The sequence below is a fragment of the Protopterus annectens genome, chromosome 7.part0 (assembly GCF_019279795.1).
Source record: "Protopterus annectens isolate FY-2018-M chromosome 7.part0, PAN1.0, whole genome shotgun sequence".
Classification (NCBI taxonomy): Eukaryota; Metazoa; Chordata; order Ceratodontiformes; family Protopteridae; genus Protopterus; species Protopterus annectens.
The window spans coordinates 41938703-41961550 of NC_056739.1; the positions used below are offsets into that span (position 1 = coordinate 41938703).

At 41.4% G+C, this 22848-nt stretch overlaps 1 protein-coding gene across 1 annotated transcript in view; it reads right to left on the minus strand.

The window, feature by feature from the left end:
* Positions 1-22848, minus strand: part of TMEM167B (transmembrane protein 167B) — a 316219-nt gene that overhangs the window by 275604 nt on the left and 17767 nt on the right. The gene's annotated exons all lie outside the window — the stretch shown is intronic.

Below are 22848 nucleotides of genomic sequence, written 5' to 3' on the forward strand. Positions count from 1 at the left end.
TTCTCCATATTGAAGAGTGCCTCGAGTGCGTGCATTTTGAGGTTTAGACTTCTGGCACTGAGTAGCATTACCCTCAGTTTTTTTGTTACTTGTGCTACTTACGGCGGTAGGTTTGTCTTTTGAGCCTTGTCTAAAAAAAGGCACTATGGGGGTGGCAAGAGCCTTGGCCAGTATTCAAAAGCCTAAGGGTGACAGGTGCAAGCTGTCTCTAGTGAAGCAGTGTGGCTTGTCTAGCATGTCATCCCAGGTGGACAGGCACTGGATCCCCTTTGAATAACAGCAGAAACTTTGCCAAGTGTTGAAATTGATAATTTTTTCTTTATACCGTGGTATCATTCTTGGTGAGGGCAGGGTGCTACTCAAGGTCAGGGTCATACCGACCTGGGCTACGTGATCAGAGAGCTCTTCCATGTCTCTCTTCATGTAGTCCAGGGAGGTACGGCTCAGGTCATTCACACCAACATGGACAATGACAAGAGTCGTATCTGTACTTGTTCTGGAGTGATCTGAGTGCTTGTGTTATGTGGCGGATCTTGGCACCCAACAGGCAGCTAACAGTAACCATCTCCTTATTCAGCCTAGTGAGTGGGACGTCAGTGTGCCTGACTATAGAGTCACCTATTACTAGCATGTTGGGTATGTTATTTTGCCTTAAGGGCTGTGATTGTGTGGCACACTGGTTTTGTGAAGTATGTGTTTCATGGTTTGTGTTGGGGGTGGAGGTTGCTTGGATGTCTGCTTTGGAGGTCTCTGTTGCTTTTGCAGATTTTTATTTAGAGCCTCCAAGTATGTTTTCGTGTATTTGTGTTTTTTTGCCGGTGCTGGTTTAATAGGTCTAAGTGAGACTGGTGGCGTGATAACAGTATTTCCCTTCTCCTCTTGACTGTCTGATCCAGTCTTGGGTTGAGAGAGCTTAGCCTCCAGTTTGGCTGTATAATTGCATCTCTCGCATGTATTAGTGCTTGGTGGTAGGAGGAGAGGGTTGTCTGTGTACATGAGGCAGTTGTAACATTGCCTCAAAATGCCCAGATTCACCAGTTGGACTGGAGAGTACACCTGAAACTGCCCTTTGGACATGCCTGTATAGGTACAGTGAACTGTTTTACTGAATGGCTGCTAAGGTTGAATAAAGAGCCTTGTCCTTCTGTACAGTATAGGAAGGTCTAGTGCTAGGGTTTATAAGTGCTTGCTATGAGTTTTGAGCAAGTGCCGGGATGAGAAATGAATGGCTTGAGTGCTTAAGTTGAAAGTTTGTCTAGTTCCAAGCGAAAAATTGAAGAGGAGACTGTGAAACCGGGAATAGTTTTACCTAGCTAACCGGTGCTGCCCGGCACGAAAAACCGGGCAAAAGTGGTTTTTACAGTAGGGAAATTAAAGATAGAAATTAGCCCAAAATGGCCAATAAACTACTAATTTCTGGGCTGAAACCACTTCTCCAGGGACAGATAGGCTTAAGCTCCCCTCTCTCACAGGTGAGGACAGAAACTTCCTTCTATCCAAGTAAGGTATGGGCAAACACAAGCGATTTGTAACACAGCCCTGAATTCAGCACTAACCTGAAAACTGGACTATACTAGCTCAAAAAGGCACGAAACAAGTATGTTTTTTTGTTTTTTCAGAAAATAAAGCAGATACAATCAAAAAAACGCTTTAAATGCACAGAAAAGGATACTTGCTATATATCTCAGATCAGAGTTACAGTCAATGCCCCTAGTAAACACAAATACAATAAAAGCAGATGAATAAGAACCTTCTCCAAAAAAGATGGCCTGGATCATTGCTCAAGTTTTGCAAACAAAGCTAGATTCAGCAGGCCTGAATTTAGTCTTTGCTACAGCAACAAGGCGCACCAATTTCAGAAAGAAACAGTTCAAATTGATATAACATTACACTTTGAGCCAGTGTCTACCCGGAGCTCTGTGGATTTTCCATTAAACCGGACAGTACAAAATACTTCACTCCTTGTTAACAAGTTCACTGCATTGACTCGGTTACCAAGCACAGACACACCATCTACATAGAAAGGTGACTGTTTCGACTCTATTTGATCAACTTGCTGTTTTGTGCGACTTTCTTTTACAACTTTGTGAGGCTTGCTTGATCTGCAAAACTTCTGGAAAGGATTACATTTTTTACACTTGTGACATTGTTGACCGTATGCTAAGCACTCCTCTCTTTTAGACTCGTGATTCACACAATTACGAAAGTTGACAATAAAGGTAGATTTGGGTTTTACTGAAACGTGTCTGTGTTGCACTGAGTTGGCATTGGGAGCTTACACCTTACTTAGAACTTTCTGGAAAGCTTTGCACCTTCTTTGGAAATCCTGTAGCTGGCACGTGCTTAGGCCTCTTCTTGTTTGCCACGTGCTACATACTATCTACATACGCTTTGGAACCAACTGAAAAAATGCTCTTGTCACTCACAAGCATACTTGTGCATTTTTCTGACACCTCATGGATCTGACAAATCTCTATGGCTTTACTCAACATTAAATCACTGTCAAAAGTAAAATCTCTCTCACAGCAGCACTATTAATACCACATATAAGCCTGTCCTTTATCAGCTTATCTTTTAGATCACCAAACTGACATATTTTAGCTTTGTTTCTCAAGTCAGTTACAGAAGCTGCAAATGTTTCCCCTGGCTTCTGATCTCGTGTAAAACAAAAGACTCTAATGTAAAATTCATCTGGGAGTTGTATCTTTCTCAACTTGCACTTAAAACACTTGGGGTCTTCTCTTGATTCAGCTTCTACAACAATATGGCAGTTTGCACCTTCTTCTTCATATACTGCTGGTGCATACACAAATGAATGCACTCTTTCTATGGCCTCTGACCCAGTTAGGTTTAACAAAATGAATGCTCTTGTGCGTGCATCTCTAGCTGCGTAAGCTGCTTGTATGAAAATATCGTACTCTTGCTCAAATATTCTCCAGTTCTCCGCAATATTCTGATCACACACAAGTGGTAGGGGGTTTTGAAATCCATCTGCATTATTAACATATGCCAGCAAAGGGGTCTGCAAATAAGCATAAACACACATGCACATATGCCAGAATTGGTATAAACAACTGTTTAATGCCTTTGTACTCTGAACATGTAATTAGCTTATTATGGTGTCAATCAAATGGGGTCCAATATTTATCAGGCTGGGATGATATGACAGATCATATTACTTCAGTAGGGACATCCTGCATCTGTCCCCTCTAGGGTTTCAATTATTGGTAAAGAATGTCCAGTCCCATAGCGCCTTTTCAGGCAATGCCATGTCCGCAAGAAGTATGGTCATGGGAAGCGCCTAAACAGAACACTGCTCATGACGATCTTTATGGGGAATCTGTCTCCTGCACTAGCATCTCCCCTTTCTGGATGACATGAAACCAAACATCCAAAACGTTCATTGAAGGTTACTAGGTCAACAGTCCTAAAGCCCTTACAAGCCTAGCCATATTTATCCCAAGTTGCCCCAATTGTCGGTAGTTAGATGAGTGAAGTTCGCAGAGGTAAGGGTCTACGGTAGTTAATGCCAACTTCCTCTGTCCAGGAGGGATATAGGCACCACCAAAGGAGTGAATTTGCTGTTACCCATCCATTGATCTATGGTGCGTTTGAAGAAGGTCAGGGAGGTGCTTTGTTTGTGAATTGGAAGTTTGTTCCAGAGAAGTGGCAGTCTCTGGGAGATGTCTCTCTCTCTCCAGCATGGCTTGTTTATGTCGGAGACTAGGTTAAGATCCCTGGAGCGAGTGACCCTTGTGCAGTTCAACTTACGAATGTGTAGCATTTCCATCAGGGCTGGGTCAGAGACAACCCTGTAAGCCAGGCACAGGTCACCCTTAGCAACCTGTAGGAGACACAACACAGTGACAGAGCTTTCAGTCTCTCTCCATAAGATGTGGTTTGTGTACCCTGTATTTACTTGTTGAGAAACCTCTGTGGTCTCTCCAACTGTTGCACGTGTCTATTGAGGTACATGCAAAAGGGAGCACTGTAGGGCCAAGTATAATGGAATTATAACATCCATAGATCTAGATGCGATGCCTTTACCTATAAGATGTGCCACACAGAAGGATTTCCTTACTATTGTGGATACGTGATGGTCAAAGTTCAGAATGCTATCAACCTTGGTACCGAGAACATGTACACTGGGTCTACACTTGGGGTGCCATCTATAATGTAATCAGCAGAGATGTCAGCTTTCCCAGATGGAATAATAATGCATTTTTTGCATTTAGCTTTAACCTGTGGCTTTCGCACCAATCATTTGTCTGCATTAACTCTGTCTGCAGTACTTTAACATTGCTGTGGGACTCAATGATTGCTCTCAAGTTACAATCATTGGCGAACTTGGTCAGCCACAGGTTGTCCAGGTTCTGAGAAATAAATTCCAAACAGTAAGGGGTCCAGCATAGAACCCTGTGGTACGCCACTGGTGACTGGTCTCTGTTAGACATGAAGTCACCCACTTTGACAGCATGTGTCCTGTTGGTGAACCAGCTGGCTACCCATTTGGTAATATAAGGGTTAATGCCCAACTGCAAGAGTTTCTCTACAATACCTGAGTGGGGGATTATGTCAAATGCCTTGGCTAGGTCAACATAGGCAGTATGCACAGTCTTTCCCTCGTCCAGGGCCTTGGTGACTTTCTCAAAGAATTCAACCATCTTTGATAGGCATGATGATCTACCTTCAACGAACCCAAACTGGGTTGGGTCCAGAGTTTGGAAATTATTTTATTTATTTATTTTACATTTGTTGACCGGGCTAGTCTAGCTGGATACAAGTCCATTTTCAGTAGAGGCCCGGGGAGAAAAGCTCCAAGAAAACATACACAAATGAATATAGAAGTTAAAACAGCTCAATATATAAAAAACAGCAATTCTTACAAATATATAAGTAATATATATATTTTTTATACAAATTATAATACTTATAGTGATTAATAACATAAGCATTAATTCCGTAGAGGGTAATGTATAAGAAAGGGTACATTATACATATATATATATATATATATATATATAAGTTTTAGATGCAATAAAATAGTAAATTGAAACATTAAGGGAAAATTGTGAAGGATGTGGGTGAAAATTAGTAAAAGGAAAAAGTCAGGGTTAGTACAAGAGCAAAGCCAGTGTTTGTTGAGAAATAGTTTTAGTTTTAGATTCCTTTTGGAAAGTGAGAGATAAGTCTGAGTTGTGAGTTCCGAGGGTAGTTGATTCCATAGTTTTCTAACAGAGTTCGAGAACAAGGAGTCACCTGCTAAGTTGTTAGATTTGGTCGTATTGATCAGCAGTTTGAGGAGCGAAGATTCTTGAGATTATTGTAAGGGGTAATGAGGCTAGACAGTATTGGAGTGTCGCTGGGTTGATACAGGGTCTTGTGGGCTATTGTAAGCTGGTGAAATTGGAGCTGGTTAAGAAATTCTAGCCAGTCTAGTTGTTTTAGGTTCAAACAGTGATGGGTTCTGAAAGGATAGCCTGTAGCAAATCTAGCAATATTATTATAGGATGTTGCTAGTTTGTTGAGGTTGTTTTTGGAGAGATTGGTGTATATAGGAGAAGCACAGAGTAGAGTGGAGATTAAGTGAGTTCTGGCTATAGCGTTCTTAGCTACTGGTGTAAGAAAGGGTTTGATTCTGTAAAGGGACCTTAGTTGTTTGTTAACTAATTTTATTGTGGAGTTTAATTACCTATGTCCTTGTTAATAAGGTCTCTTTTTTTTAAATACTCCAAGTCTTTTGGGTTTCTAATACCATGACAGGAATGAAACACATTCCCAAGCCAAAGTATGATTACAGTTCGTGAAATTGATATTGTTTTAAGCGTTGATGTTAGCCAGAAGTGCTCTTCACCCACAATGTGCCCAGTAATGACTCCTCCTGCAAATCGTGGCGAGTTACATATATCAGTAACATATCCAAGCATGATTAAAATTCCTTTTTTTATAAAGATCCATTGCTCTTACTACTATTACTGGAACTGTCTGGGTATCTTTCTTCCACATTACCCTCATTTCTGCCTGCAAATCCTGGTATTTTATGACTTTGTCTCTCCCTGTACGCAAGACACTGTAGTGACTGGGTGTAGCAATTTCAATGATCAATTCTATTTTTGTCTTCTTTTCATGAAGTACTACATCTGGTTTTCTCGCATCTATTTTTTTGAACTGTTGGCAATGGATGATCCATAATATATAAACTTAATTTTCTATGATGCTTTGTTGCTCATGTTTCCACAATCCCCAGTGCAACAATCTTGCCACATTATTATGCCTTTCAGTACGCAGTCCTCCTCCCATTAGTGTATCACAATCAGCAGAAAGATATGTGACCGTTTCCAGTTTTGGTTTTACAAAACATGTATTTGTCTGTTTCTCCCACATGCTCAATGGACTTTTTTGATGTAAATTCACCTCTCCTTAATCATTCCTGCATTCAGTCCTGATCAACATAAGGTTTTTCCAAGAGTTTTCTATACCTGCAACCATATATATGCATTTTTCACATTTCTTGCCTTCCCATCTGATCCTTCACCTTATATTCTTTCTTTTACGTTTTGGCACATTTGGTTGCTGCCTGATTTTTATCTACTTCTGGTTTGATTTCCATTCCTGCTTGATGCCGATATGCTTCTGCTAAACTAAGCAGGGAGTCATCTTAGACTTATTCTCCACATGTTTCACTACGTTTGGGTCTTGTGAGGTCAGCAAATATGTATGCAGTCCCACGATTTCAGATCTATATATGTTATCAACTTTGAGGAGGCCCATACCTCCTTCAGAATGTATGGTCTTGGTATGCACTGATTTTTATAAATATTTTGATGAGCATGAAGCTTCCCTCTTGTTTTCCCATCCAAACTATACAACACCTTTTGGTGCCAGGCAATCACTCCAAAACTGTAAGTTACAACAGAAACACCAAATTGGTTTATAGCTTGGACATTGTTCTTGGATGTCAGTATTAATTTTAGTCTTCTAAAATATTCCTTACCAAGTTTTATTTGCATTTGTTCATGTTTTACTGTTGATCCTTCTTCAATTCCCAAATACTTATACACTCCTTCTTGCTCAAGTTCTTTTATATCACATTCCTGTCCAAAGGCTGCAGCTTTCCTTCTTTAAAAGTTGTTTTTGAACATTTATCAAGTCCAAATGGCACTTCTATCATCTGAAAAAGTTTTGACCACTTGCAACTGTGCTTTCAGTTTCTCTTCTAATGAGCACTACATTTTTAAGTCCTCTATTAAAAGAAGATAAGTCTTTACACTTTTGGGAGCCAAACTGCAGTCATGACCCAATCTGTTAAGCTTACTGAATAGGTTCATAGGTTCATACTAGGCTATCTGCCCTAGGGCATTTATAAGCCTAGCCAGACCCATTTTAAATTAATTTTGCTATGCCTTTTTTGAGGTTAGTATACTGTGCCTCTGTCTAACAGGGACACAGAAGTGATAGCATCCACTCATCAAGATTCCTCTTGAAGAGAGTCAATGGGACTCTGCCTAACCTGGACTGGGATTTTCCATCAACTTGGGTCCCCAGGTCCAGCTTGAGGCCATGGCTCTGGCACCAGTTGTCTGTTTCTATGAGGCGCTGGAGAGTTGATTAAACAAGAGAGGTCCCAGGACTGAGTTGTGGGACGCCACTTGTAACTGGTTTGGAGTCTGACATGGCTCCAGCAATTCTAACCATGTGGGTTCTGTCTTTGAGCCAGTTTGCAACCCATCTAGTGACATAGGGGTTTATATTTAAGCTGGTGAGCTTATCTATAATGCCCGGGGGGTATTGGTATCAGGCTTTTTGCGAGGTCCAGGTAGGCTGTGTGCAATGGCCTTGGTGACTGTTTCAAAGAAATCGACCAGGTTTAAGAGGCAGGATCTGCCCTTAAAGCCAAACTGTGTCTGTAGGTCCCCAATATCTTTATTTATGAGGTCCATGATGATCCTTTCCATAGCTTTGCAGACCAAGGTAGTCCGGCTTATGGGCTGATAGTTCCAGGATCCGTTGCTGAGGCACCACCTTGTGGAGAGGGACCACTGGATTGAACAGTAGTTTTATGAGTTCATAGGGGCGCAGCCGGGACACCATCTGGTCCCATTGATGGCATCTGAGATGTCAGGGGGCAGCAGCCTGTTGGAGGGATATTTGTCCTTTTGGTGGGGAGAGGGGGAGAAGTTTGCACTGAAGGGGGGTGAATCTAAGTATGGCATGAATAGACTAAGAGCAGTAGTGACAAAACAGTCACCCTGGAATATTCCCCTTTGAATTTTTATCCCTGGCATAACAAATTTGTCCTTTATCATGGCTTAATTGCAAAGTGGTTTGCCACTGTTTCATGCTCGCTGTAATGTAATCGATCAGTGTAGGGTGTACCTTATACATTTTTAAGCATTCATCCATGAGTGTGGGATACTGTCAAATGCTTCTTTTGTAGTCTATTCATGCCATATTTAGATTCACCCCCCTTTTTACAGTTCTCCATTATGACAGCAAATTACCCTTTTGGACTTTCATGGCAATAGAACAAATGGGTAATAAAAGATTGAATTTTCTTCTAAATGACTATAAAGTCTATCAGCATGAATTCCAGGGTACAGTTTATATTTATTTCAGTTAACATTTGTTTACTGGGAAAGTCAGACTTGGAACGGAGCCAATTTTCAACATAAGCCCGGGGAGAAATGCTCCAAATACATGTCTTTGTAACATGGGAGGAAACCGAAGCACTTGGAGGAAACCCACACGAATGCAGGGAGGACATGCAGACTCCACACAGAAGGCACCCCAGCCGAGAAACGAACTGGATAACATCTTGCTGTGAGGCGACAATGCTACCGCTGCACCACTGCTCCGTTCCATATCGTTGGAAGGCAAGTTATTGGTCTATAGTTTTTAGGATAGCTTGCAGGTTCACTTTTAAGTAGGAGTATTGTTTTTCCTATTGTTAACCAGGGTGGTGTTTGTTCGGGGTGTGCGCAGAAACAGTTCTTATCATGGCTAAATCTTCATGTAAATATGCTAACACTTTTAGCCAGAAGTTAGATACCGCATCTGGGCCTGGGGGTTTCCAGCTGGGAGCTTTTCTTAACTTCGTTTCAATCTCTCTGACCATTATGTCATCCCATTTCATATCCTGTACATTTGAACTTCTTATTCTTTGTTTTCTTATGTTCCACAGGATTTTCATAGATATTTCTCAAAAACGTATCTATTTCTTCTTTTTTTGGTGATGTTTCAATTCCTTTTGCCTTGTTTCCTAATTGTTTGGGTCATCAATAAATTGTTTATTTTGTAATTTTCCTTTACATTTATCTGTATCTGTGTATCTTTTTCTGCCCGTGCTGACATATTTATAGTTTATTTTTTGTGATAGTGCATGTTAGATCCTGATCTGTTCTGATGCTGCACACTACTTTTATCATGTCTTATCTTTGAGTATTTTTGTTGATCCGTTCCCTCTTCTATACTTTAACAGTGACATTTCTCGTCTTTATTGCTTTAGTTTTCTCTATTGAATATTTCCATGACGGCATTCCATTTCTCCCCTTCCTTTTCCTTACTCCCCCGTATTTGTTGGTAAGACTATTTGTTATCAATTTAGCTGCACACCAATATATAGTATTTCCTTGTTATATCACACGGATCACTATGGACACTCCTAATTACCGTGTTCATTTGTTTTATTAAACTTCTAACTTTTTGGGTTTTGTTGACTTTCTGTAGTCTATTTTGTTCACTGACCTTAATATATCTGTCCATCTCTATTAAATCAAGCAACTCTTCTCCTAGATCATTTTCTTCTAAACTGAGGGCACATTCTTTGTTCTCCATTTCCTTTGGGCATTCTATAGAAAGTTCCAGAGCATTTCCCCATGCCACATTCTCTTCAGTTTCATGCTGTGTCATCTGTTGCTATTTGATATGGGAACTCACTGGCCTATCACTCCACAAAATTGACTGTCTCAAAGTTGCCACAGTTTCCTGTTCCTTCTCTTACTGTGTAACTTCAACTGAACATTTGTACTGGTTTCCTATGAAAGGCTCCAAAGTATCTTCATATAGGAAATGATCAGATGTTTCCCGCTCCAATGGTTTCTCCTTAACTTGGGAATCCATCGCTGTATCCTGCTGTGGTGTTATCCGAGTTAGATTTTCTACACTACATCCTTCACTTTGTAGATAATCCATAACCTCAGTTTCTAATTTCTTTAACTTCTACATTAATAAATCCTCTTTAATTTATTTTTTCTCGATTTTCTTATTTTTTGAATTGTAAGACTTTCCTTTTCTGGATGCCTTTGCCTGTATTTCTCTTCAAATATCTTTGGTGCTGCTCTTTTTTTGCATTGATTAGTTCTGCCGTCTCCTTTGCATAAATATTGCACCATAGTAAATCTCTCTTTCCCATGTCAACATTTCTTCTTCAGAGGTCTTCTGCTCCTCCTGTTTCTCCTTACTTTGAGGACTCATTGTTTCATCATGCTGAGATGCAACCTGTGTTAGACTTTCTGCACTAAATCCTTCACTTCACAAGATTCCATAACTTCAACCTCTATTTTTTTTTTTTTTTTTTTTTTAATTTCTATGGTCCATACGCATTCTTTCCATGGCCTTGCAAATGAGGCTAGTCAAGCTTATGGGCCTATAATTCCAGGGTCAGTTTATGGTCCCCCTTTGTGCTGAGGGATTACTGTTGCTGTCCTCCATTTCACCAGAAATTGCAAATTTGCAGGCTGTGATTAAACAGGGATCCAAGTGGGTCTGCTAGGTCATGTTTTAAGTTGTTTAAAAGGCAACCCAGAATGCTGTCTGGTCCCACTAATGCTGCATTTTTGGCCTTGGACAGCACCATGATGACCCACAGTGAGGAATGGAGGCAGGTATACTTTGGAGGATGACTGGAAGGGAAAGGGGGGTGAAGTTTGCTCCAAATCTGTTAGCTAGCAGGTTGGCTATTCCCTCTGGTTGAGTATGGGTGAGTTCAGTACATAGCTGGGTATTCCCTTTTAGATTTTGGATGTATAAATAATGCCTTCTGATTATCCTTAGCTAGGAAGCCTATTTTTGCTTTGTAATTATTTATTTAACATTTGTTTACTGGGAAAGTCCGACTTGGAATGAAGCCAATTTTCAGCGGAGGCCTGGGGAAAAACGCTCCAGACGCATGTCTTTACAATGTGGGATGAAACTGGAACACCCAGAGGAAACCCACACAAATGCAGGGAGGACATCCAGACTCTGCACAGAAGGCACCCCAGCTGAGAATAGAACTGGAAAATGTCTTGCTGTGAAGCGACAACACTACCACTGCACCACTGTGTCATCCAATTAGCTTTGGATGACTTGACAAGATCTCTAATTTGTTTAAGCTAGAAAGGGATTTCCTTCTCTGCTGAGCTAGTTCCCACTTGTTCTTGGACATTAGTTGCTTTCTCTTGTTGCACAGTCTGTTTACACTAGGGGTCCACCAGGGTGGCTTGTTTTTTCAGCAAGACGTGTTTTTAATCTGGTTAGATACAGCTGATTCTATACAACTACTTAAGTGATTATACAGGGCATTGGTATACAGCCCTGCACAGGATTCCATGTTATCTGCATTTGAGGGGGCTTTGAAACTTCTTATACCATCACTTAGTAGGAGGTAATTTGTCTTTGAAAAATTCTTAAAAGTTTTCTAGCTTGATGTATCTAGTCATAGAATTACATCGAACAAGACTGATTTATGGTCCGATCTTACCAGGGAGGACATCATGGGGGTGCAATGCTCTCCCATGTTAGCAAGTACTATTGTCCAGGATATTTGAGCCTCTTGTGGTTTTGCCGACTAGCTGTTCCAGAGCATTTGCACTGACAAAGTCTAAGGAACTCTAAGCCAGCATGTTTATGGTTCATAGGTAGGTACTAGGCTATCTGCCCTAGGGCATGTATAAGCCTAGCCAGAATTTGTTGGCTTTCGCCTCCCTTTTAGACTAGATTCCCGAGCCTGTGTCCAGCAGGGCCATAGAAGTGATCCCAGGAGCAAATTTACAATTACCCATCCACTCGTCAAGATTTCTCTTGAACAGGGTCAGCGAGGGGTTCTGCCCAACATGGACTGGGATTCTATTCCAGAGTGTGGGAAGCCTTTGGGATATGAATCTAAGCTATCCCTCCAGCATGTCCTATTTATTGTTGCGTTAAGGTTTAAATCCCTGGAGTGTAGCTCTAGTGGATTTGGTTTTCTTGAGGGTGGAGTATGTTGAACAATTCCGGGTTGGACATGGCCTTGTATATCAGGCAGAGATCACCTCTGAGTAGGCGGTAAACAACCGAGTAGAGCTGGAGTTTCTTTAGTTGAGCTGCATAGGGCATCTGTTTGAGGCCCACGATCCTCTTGGTGAGGTATTTTTGAGGTCTCTCCAGCTGTTGCAGGTGTCTGGTAAGGTACATCCCAAATGGGGCGCTGTACTCAATTATGGGCCTGATAAGTGATGAGTAGAGGGGCACGATGACCTCTCTTGATCTAGATGTGAACCCTTTTGTGATTAGGTGGGCTATATAGAAAGTCTTAGATCCCAGATTACTTCTTCTGTATTTAGTGAATTTCCTCCTATATGGTAGTTTGTGGGCTCTTTGTTTTTCCCAAAGGGGATGACTATACATTTTTTTGCATTTAGCTTGAGGCCATGGTTCTGACACCAGGTACTCCGTAAGGCCTTTCTGGAGGATGCTTGTGTCAGGCCGGAGAGTCGATTATGGCTCCCAGTTTGCAGTCATCTGCGAACTTGGTCAGCCACAGTCCTCCCGTGTTTGCCTGTACCTCAGAGAAATACATACCGAACAACAGTGGTCTCAGGACTGATCCCTGTGGGACGCCACTTGTGACTGGTTTAGAGTCGGACATGGCACCCGCAACTCTGACCATGTGAGTTTTATCCCTGAGCCAGTTTGCAACCCATCTTGTGATGTATGGGTTGATCTTTAAGCTGGTGAGCTTATTTATGATACCTGAGTGGGGTATTGTGTCGAAGACCTTAACGAGGTCTAGGTAGGCTGTGTGGACTACCTTTCCCTCATCTAAGGCTTTGGTAACTGTTTCAAAGAAATCAACTAGGTTTAAGAGGCAAGATCTGTCCTTGACAAAGCCGAATTGGGTGGGGTCCAATGTTTGGAGGTTCCCAATGTCTTTTGTTAATGAGATCCATGATGATGCATTCCATAGCCTTGCAGACGAGGCTAGTCAGGCTTATAGGGCAATAGTTCCCAAGATCCGTTGTGGCGCCACCTTTGTGGAGCGGGATCACTGTTGCTGTACGCCATTCTTTGGGTACATAACCTGTGGTAAGGCTGAGTTGGAACAGTGAATTCATGTGAGGGTTTAGTTCGTTTTGGAGCTCGTGTAAGACGCAGCCCAGGATACCATCTGGTCCCACTGATGCTGTGTTTTTTACTTTGGAGGGGGCTGATTTCGTCTGTGATGTCTGGGGGAATGCATTCTTCTGGGATAGACACAGGCCCTTTTGAGGGGGAAGGGGGGTGAAGTCTGCACTGAACCCGTCTGCCAGGATGTTGGCAATGTCTGTGGGTTCAGTGTACTTTGTGCCATTATGCACCAGCTCAGAGCAGATCTGTGAGCGGTCACCCAGATTTTTGACGTAGCTAAAGAATGCCTTGTGATTATCTTTGGAGTCTTTGGTGATTTTTCTTTTGAAGCTGGCCGTTGATGATTTTATAAGGGATTGAAGTTTCTTACTGGTACTGATCAAGGATTCCTTCCCTTTATGGGATTTTGCCTTGTCATGTAATAGCTTCCCCCTTCTGTTGTATAGCTTGTTTATGGCCGGGGTCCACCAGACTGGCCTCTTGTTCTTGGAGGAGTGAGTCTTTGCTTACTTGGGATGGCACGATCCATGCATTCTTGTAGGTGCTCATAGAGTGCCTTTGTAAAGGATTCTGCGGTTTGGGTACCATTTGCCCGGGGGCTGTAAAATTTTTCACCTCGGTCTTGAGAAGTGTGAAGTTTGCTTTGGAGAAATTTTCACAATGGTTTCCTTTGCTGGGGATGGTGTCGGGATGTGGATGTGGATGTCCACTGTGATAAGTTTATGGTCTGATCTTACCAACGAGGGATTTACCTCTGGTGTAGAACATTGAGCCCCCATGTTGGTGATGACCAAGTCCAATATGTTGTCCCCTCTTGTGGGAGTGGTGACCAGTTGTTCCATGACATTTGAGTTTATAAACTCCAGGAACTGTTGGGCAAAAGAGCTGGGACTTGAGAGTAGTTTTCACAGTCAATGTTTGGGTAGTAGAAATCCCCCAATATCATTGTGTTTGGTGAGACCTTCATATTCTCCAGTGTTCTCAGGAATGCCGAGTGGGGTTCCTGAGACAAGGTGGGTGATCTGTAGCAGGCTATGAACTGGAAAGCAGTTTTGCCTACTGTTAGTTGCACGTGGATGGTTTCTGCTGCCTCGTGCAATGCCACTAACCTGGAGGTGTGGGTATCCTTGATGAAAATGGATACTCCCCCGCCTTTAGTGGTCCGGTCTGGGGCCGAAAAGAATGGTACGTGTTGAATCCTGGTAGTGCTGGGGTGCTCTCTGGAGCCTTGAACCAGGTTTCTGTTACTGCACAGATATCGATTTTCTCCATACCGAAGAGTGCCTCGAGTGCATGCATCTTGAGGTTTAGACTTCTGGCGTGGAGTAGCATTACCCTTAGCTTCTTGTTTCTGGTATTGTCTATGGAGGTGGGTTTGACGTTTGGGCTTTGCCTAAAAAAGGCACTATGGGGGTGGCAAGAGCCTTAGCCAGTATTTGAAAGCCCAAAGGTGACAGGTGCAAGCCGTCTCTGGCGAAGCAATGTGGCTTGTCTAGCATGTCATCCCAGGCTGACAGACACTGGATCTCCTTTGAATGACACCAGTAGCTTAGCCAATTGTTAAAATTGATCATTTTGTCTTTATACTGCGGCATCATTCTTGGTGAGGGTAATATGCTACTCAGGGTCAGGGTCATACCGGCCTGGGCTACATGATCAGAGAGCTCCTCTATGTCTCTTTTCATGTAGTCCAGGGAGGTACGTCTCAGGTCATTCATACCAACATGGACAATAAGAGAGTCATATTTGTACCTGCTGTGGAGTGACCTGAGTGCCTGTGTTATGTGGCGGATCCTGGCTCCCGACAGGCAGCTTACACTGACCTTCTCCTTGTTCAGTCTGGTGTGTGGGACGTCAGTGTGCCTGACTATAGAGTCTCCAATTACTAGTGTATTAGGTGTGTTATTTAGCCTTAGGGGCCACAACTGTGTGGCACACTGACTTTGTGAGGTATGTGATGCGTGTAAGTTATTGTGGGGTGGCGGTTGCTTGGGTGTCTACTTTGGAGGTTTCCCAGTTGATGATAGGATAATTACAATCATCTGTAAGTAAGGTGTTAGGCTGCATGGCAAGTGATTCCAGTAAGTCCAGTTATGAGGTATGCTTTTCCTATTTCATGATGGGGAACCTACAGCTAGCTATGATGTGGTAGGGAGCTTTGCCTATAGTTAACTGCATATGGAGTAGCTCGAGAGAGTCAGGTGTACTTATCCTTAATGAATACACCTCCTCCTCTGGTTACTTCATGTTCAGTTTGTGATCTGAAAGTATGGTAGGCACTGTAGCCCTGCACGGCTGGGGTGCTTTCTGTGCCTTTGAATCATGTCTTAGTGACTGCACAGATGTCAGCATCTCCCAAAGTGAGGACTGTTTCCAGGGAGTGCAGTTTTTTATTCAGATTCCTAGCATTAAGCAGCAGTATCCTAAGTTTATCTGGACAGGTTTTTTTTTTATGTTGGGAGGTTGGTTATTTTGACAGTGCCTAAAAAAAGGCACAACAGGGGTGGCTAATGCCTTTGCTAATATCTGAAAGCCTGGAGGAGACAGGTGCAGACCATCTCTGGTAAAGCAGCATGACCTGTTGACCATGTCTTCTCCGGCTGATACAGTAAGGATCCCCTTGGACAAACACCAGAAGCTAAGCCAATTGTTAAAGTCAATAAAATAACAAAGCAGCTTCAACAAGAAACTTGACTCCCTACAAGCCCTACTCACTCTGGAAGACCATGCACATCTGTGTAGTGACCGAGACTGTTTAAAAACAGCAGAGAGCACTCTGGCTGTGCAGGGCTTTAATGCCTTCCACATGTTTTGACCAGCTAATGCACAGCAGGGGAAACAAAGGTGGATGTGTCTTATTCAGTCCCTTTGTTTATAAGCTGTACAATATAAAAGGACTTTCTAACAACAGTGGATACATGTTGGTCAAAAGTTAGGTCACTGTTCATATTAAGTTCCCAAATCCAGAATAATTGGGCAGCTCTTAAAAACATATCAACGTGGTAGATGACTTCCCAAAGGAAACAAAGGATATAATACATTTTTTAGTTATTTATTTTTCATTTAGTTTCAGTCAATGATTCTGATGCCAGTCAATCATGAAGTATAATGCCCCCTTTGGTATGCAGCAATCCAGACACATGGAACACCCACACAGATATCTTACTAAAAGTATACAAAGCATAAACAATGTATCCTACATGGACCAACTTGAAGCCATGTCACTATGCTCTGTATCATACAGACTGCTAAGTGGTGAACCATGTCTAGCATACAAGGCATCCTCTGACTCAGTACTAATGGCTCTACTGTACAGCAACAAGTCAAATGCCATGAGGAGCACTCCAGGGCTCTACAATTCTTCTGTAACAGAAAGGTTGAGGGGGACAAGCATATATCGCAGGGGATACCACTGCTCTGGAACAGGCTCCCCATCGGCATTAAACAAATCTCCCTTTCCATATTAAAGCACAACTTGGATGTGTAGATGGGTAATAGAAATTTATCCCAGGACTTTCCCCCGTACTACTAAATGGACAGAGGCAGCTCCTAAAACACTTTATCCCACACGACTCCCCTCAAACTATCTATGGTATAATCCCAGTTAGTCTTACTAGGGATAATATACAATTATAGGCCATTCTATGGGTAAGATCAATTTTACACCAAATGGAACAGGGTAATTTCCGCAGGAAAAGGTTATCTGGCTAGGATTAAAATGCCCTGCAAGGGCAGCTAGCGTAGTACTTGCCTATGAGAATAACAGTTAAAATGAGTGGAACAAATGGCCAAGTAAAAACAACTGTGACAGTTGGGAAACAAGACAAGCCTAGACATGCACAGATTCTCTAGACTTAAGCAAATGGATAAAAAAGGAGCATGATCTTCCGACAACTGAAACAGTTCCAAATACGTCTAACTCTAAGTTGTTTTTAGAGATTAAGAACAGTCAGTGGGTTTGGCAAATCAAAAACAAATGAAGCTAGTTCAATGCTTTGTACATTCAATACCTGCCTCAATAGATACAGGTTTCTGATATTGCCTTTATGAAAATCATCCACCACAGAACTGTTTATTTTCCAAAACAGAAGAACAGCACAGGTGAAATGCTGGAAGAAGCGGTTAAGGTAAATGATGACTTTCTAGTCTGGGGAGCTACAAAGCAAACATAAAACTCAAAACGTTGATCAGTGGCAGATTACAATGAGGGTGTAGCTGCCCACGGCCCAAGGCTCTGGGGGGGTGGGGTGTCAGGTGTCAGACACTGGATATACTGTCCCAGTCATCCATCTACAATTACATCACACTCATCATTGCTATTCATTTTAAGTAGCATTAACAGGCCTGACGTCCCTGCTATAACCACGATTCAAATGAAAAAATGTTCCTGACGTCCCTGCTATAACCACGATTCAAATGAAAAAATGTTTAAGGGTCACTTCTAAGAAATGGCTAAAGCTGCCTGCACATGACCAGTATATGTTGTGCCATAACACCAGTCTTATCAGATACTGCACGTGCAAACACTGTAGCTGAATAAACTTAGGTTACTACCTTTTATCGGAACATTGTGATTTCAGATTTTCCAAGATACCAGAATGTACCCAACAATCAGATGAAAATTCCTTGCCCCCCCTACAGTCAGACCACAGCAGCCAATCAAGGTAAGGGGGTCAGGTGCAACCTCTACAATAAAGTAAAAGGATTGTGTATAGGAAACTGTTACAAGAACAGGAAAACCTCAGTGACTGTACCAAGTGCATGCCTGATTGTAAGGTAAGGAGGAGGAGTGGAGCCCCCCCACCTCTATTGCTTTCTCTCTCCCAAAGGCAGTTTGGTTCATCAGTGAACAGAAGCGGACTACTGAAGGCAAGACAGTATCACTGAGCTGTGCCTCATTCTGCAGGTTTTCCCATACTTTACCTTGTTTGTTTGGTCTGTCTGTTTGGTCTATTCCTCATAAAATTAGTGCTTTTTGGTAAATTATTGAGGGTTGCACTCCCTAAATAATGGCAGACTGTTACGTTTCAGATGCCATATCCTTCAGAAAATGAAGGCTAACACAAAAGCCTTTATTCCAGCATCAACCAAGTATACAAGAGTATCATTTTAAAGTCTGCCCCATATTACATGCTGGCCCTCTCTCTGTTCTTGCACCAAGATGTTGACAGCTAAGGTAACTATGCTGGCATGAAACCAGAGTGATCAGTGGACAGTGGCAACCATACACATTGCCCACAGCACAATGTAACTCTATTTACCGTATTTGTGTTGCAGTTGATGTGAGTCAGGGAGCAGCAAATGGAAATGCTTTACAGTGGCCATTATTTTACCACTTTGGGCAATCACACAACAGAAGACAGAGAAGTGACTCTCTATTTGAGGGGTGGTCTGTGAACGAAAGCAAACAACAATTTCACAAATCATGCAAAACAGTCACTGACAGGGCTAGATTGGGGGGCGGATGTGTACTGTACCAATGCAAGAGGTTGAATGTAATTACTCTGTAGCCATTGTTTCTATAACTTTATTTCTTTACTTATTGTCATTTGATTACCAGGAAAGTCTGACTGGGTAGCCGCCCATTTTCAGTGGAGGCCTAGGGAGGAAAGCTCCAAATTATTATAAAACATTTTAAGAACAATAATTTTATAATATTCAAAATAAAATAAAAACATCTGCAGTTTAGATAATTATAACAGACTAAACTAAAGAATTGATAGAAGATGTACGACAGTTATTTAATATTTAGAGAAATTTTAAACAGTTTGCAGAGAAATTAAATGTACGTTAGTGTAATACAAACGGAAATAGCAACAGGAAGTGAGGGAAAAACATGCTTGTGGCATATTTAGAAAGAAATCAGGGAAGAGAATTAGACAGCAGTAAGGAAGTAAGTGAAGAAGGGAGAGTGAGGAGGTACAAGGAATGAAAAGGTACGCGTTCACATTTAGGGATACTGGTTATCCCGGTTTTGAGCAAGAACAGAGCCAGATTTTAGCTAGGAAGTCTTTTGGAGTGGTTTTAACAGATGGTAAAACATCAGAGGTGTACACAAAAGGTGGAGGTATTTCTGAGCACAGGGGATTGAAAAAGCATTGCACGTGAAGGAACAGGGTTGTTCACAGGTAAATACTATGCAAATTAGTCTACAGACTAGTCCACACCTATCCAATAACCAGACAGTGACCAAAAGTTGGAATTAAACCTTGTACTGAGAGGTAAAGACCTCAACCATTAAACCAACCCTAACTGATAACTAGACAGTGACCAAATGTGAGATTAGTGTGTGTTATGCATGTGAAGTAAACACCTTAACCATTAAGACAAAGCCCTGCCTATCATACGATCAATGTTGAATAAAAAGGGGATCAATGCAAGTGTTTAACAGCAGCATGCTGGAATACATTGCTTCTGCTATTATTTTTTTACTTTCTCCTCAGTAAGACTAAATTTATATAGACTGTGGGTATCATTTTTTGCTGACAAGTGGTACATACGTCAGTTACAGGACCACGTCTGGATGATCAGGGATATAGTTTGTTGGGGGGGAGGGGCACATCTGCCAAAGAAGAATGGGACCAGCATAACACTTCTATTTTTTTTTTTTTGTAAGCTATTCCTGAACTGCTTTTACATTTGTGTGTTACTCTGTATTCAGTATAAAGCTTTACTGTTTTGAGAATTTTACATAGGTTTGCTTCAAGATATTGTGCTTCAAGATATTGGAAGCTCTTCAAACATCAAAAGTGAATCTAAAAAGAATGTGCATTTATATACGATCCTTAAAGAAATGGACAATGAGAACACTTTAACCCGCCACTAAAGATGATGGACATGGTGAGGCAGAAAGGCTTCAAACTGTCATATTTGTTAGTCTGCTCCCAAGTACAAGGGACACGTGTTTTGACTTCGGGAGATAGGGTCAGTACAACACTGAATATGCAGAAACCATCACGAGTCACCTGTTGTACAAACTATGCAGTGTACCTGTTGAAGCTTTTTTTTTCTTCACAGTTTGTATTTATTGTCAGTATTAATTTCCAAAAACAAAAAAGGCGCGAGCACCCTTTGCAGTGCCTTCCACAGATACACTTTCAAACAGATCTTGAATAGCCATTATATTCTTGGTCAGAGATCTAAATAAAGTATATAAAGCAAAAAAGAATGATAAGTTCTGACGTTTTCCCAGGTATTTCAAGTTCGGCAACCCTGTGATTTTCCTTGAAAGCTTTTCAAGTTGTTTTAGATGTCTTACTGGAAAGGGACAGAATCCAAAACTGTACTCAATAATGGATCAGATCAGTGGAGTATAAAAGTGGTACAATGATCTTCCTGGAATTATAAAAGTCATCCTACAAAGGATTAGCTGGACACATAACATTTATAAATACACACAACAGTGAACATCTAGTGATTGTCAACAATTACAGAAGGAGTCACCTTTACTCCATCATTTATTTTGTACGCATAATAATGGGAGACGTCACTACTGAACAGGTATGCACTTTTGGGGGCCATCTGGGAAAACTGACATTTTATTATAACAACTGTATTACCCATTTTACTGTCATCGCAACATTGGTTTTCGCCAGATAAAAACAGTGGCTAAGAACAGAGCCCTGTGGGACACAAATAACATTCCCCCACTGTGTTAGACAGGACCCATTCCCCAGCCATGACTTGTTTTCTCTTACATATGCAATTCCTTATCCAAAGTACATACGGCTTGGTGTTTAATGCCTTTAAATTTGAGACTCATTCCTGTTTGTGGAGTAATGTTCAATGCCATATGCCCTGTCAGCCCTTCATCAGGTGTTGCTACTACCTGTTCAAAGAATGTTCAGTAACAAAGTATACAGATAGCTGTGCTGACTAAGCTTGTACAAGTGTTCTGTGGATGCTAGTAATGGCTTAATGGCTTAAATATAGCAAGATGGGACTGGCTATATTGATGTGGCACAGAAGTCTGTGTACTAATGGAAGAGATATGAACAAACCTATGTGGGACTGGCTGCTGTGAAATGGCACAAATTATTGTCAGTGTTGCATACTGGCTTAACAAAGGGTGTCCAATCTTACCGTGCAATGTTAGTCAAAATACCATTTGTATTGATAGTAAGAGCAAGGCGAGTACCCTACACAGTGTCACCAAATAAATATGCAAGTTCTCTCAGACATATATACGTCTCTGCACAGATCAGCCACAACAAAAGGTTTAAATATATTTTATAATAAAAGAACAAGAAAATACTCAGTATATACCTACAGTTACATCACAGTTCAAAATTACGGGAAATATTTAAAACAACATTGCAGGACATCACAGTTCAAAATTACAGGAAATATTTAAAACAACATTGCAGGACAGTCTCAAATAAAGAAAAACATCCAAGCTAAGCTTTGCTATATTCCTGCCTGAATCTAAAAGAATTACTGTACCCTAATATATTTACTTAATTAGAGCAGCAAGACAGATATGGTTGAGTGGATCTCGATGTTGCCAGGTCAAAGACAAATAACAGAACACAGTCTCTCACAAAGACTTCACAAATTAATATCTCAAATATTACTGCTGGCATAGCTTGCAGAATGACATCATTTCTTCTTATCTGACTCTATCCCAAGTGAAACCCCCCCACTGTTGAAAGCTAGCAGTATTTAGCATCCACCTGTGAAAATACATAGACCTCAGATCTTTTGGCAAATGGTGGAAGTCGTAAAACAAATTTACATTCCTCCATGTTGAAAACTTCCAGTTTTAGACCGTGTCTGTTACCGCACTGAAAAAGGATAACTCTTTTTTTTATGACCCAGCCATAAAATAATTTAATTTCAACTATTTTTCTGAAGTTTTGCAAGTTAACCTTCTGTATTCCAGTTTCCCTTGTTAAAATATATACATTTAACTGTTACAATATTACACATACATTTCTGTTCTATTCCAGTAGGGTACACTGTGGATACATCTTAAAGTTCAGTACTTCACAGACCCTTTTCAACAAATGTCTGTACAAACCTAGTTTGAGGTACACATAACATACTGTTCTAATAAGGTTGTAACACAAGCATCTTACATGAAGCTTGCTGACATTCACAAATGACACAACCATTTACAAAATTCCAGACAGCTGTGCTGGCAGTATCTCTCAGTCACTCTTCTATATAAATCTTGTTGATATTCACAAATGACATACAATTATTTACAAAATTCCAGATAGCTGGGTTTGGCAATATCTCCTTTCATGACACCCCCCCCCACCCCGAAGACTCAAGCTAGTTTTACTAGTGACCCTTGAGAAACATTACTTGAGAGGGATTAGTCTATCTGGGAATACCTTACCCCATTCCCTGTCTTGAGATTCCAGCTGCCTTGGCATTGCTGACCTCAGTACAGTGTTGCACTGTCCTATCATATGCCTGCAACCCTAGGCTCCACCATACAAATTTGGGATTGTGCTGGCTGGCTCTCTGTAGCCACAG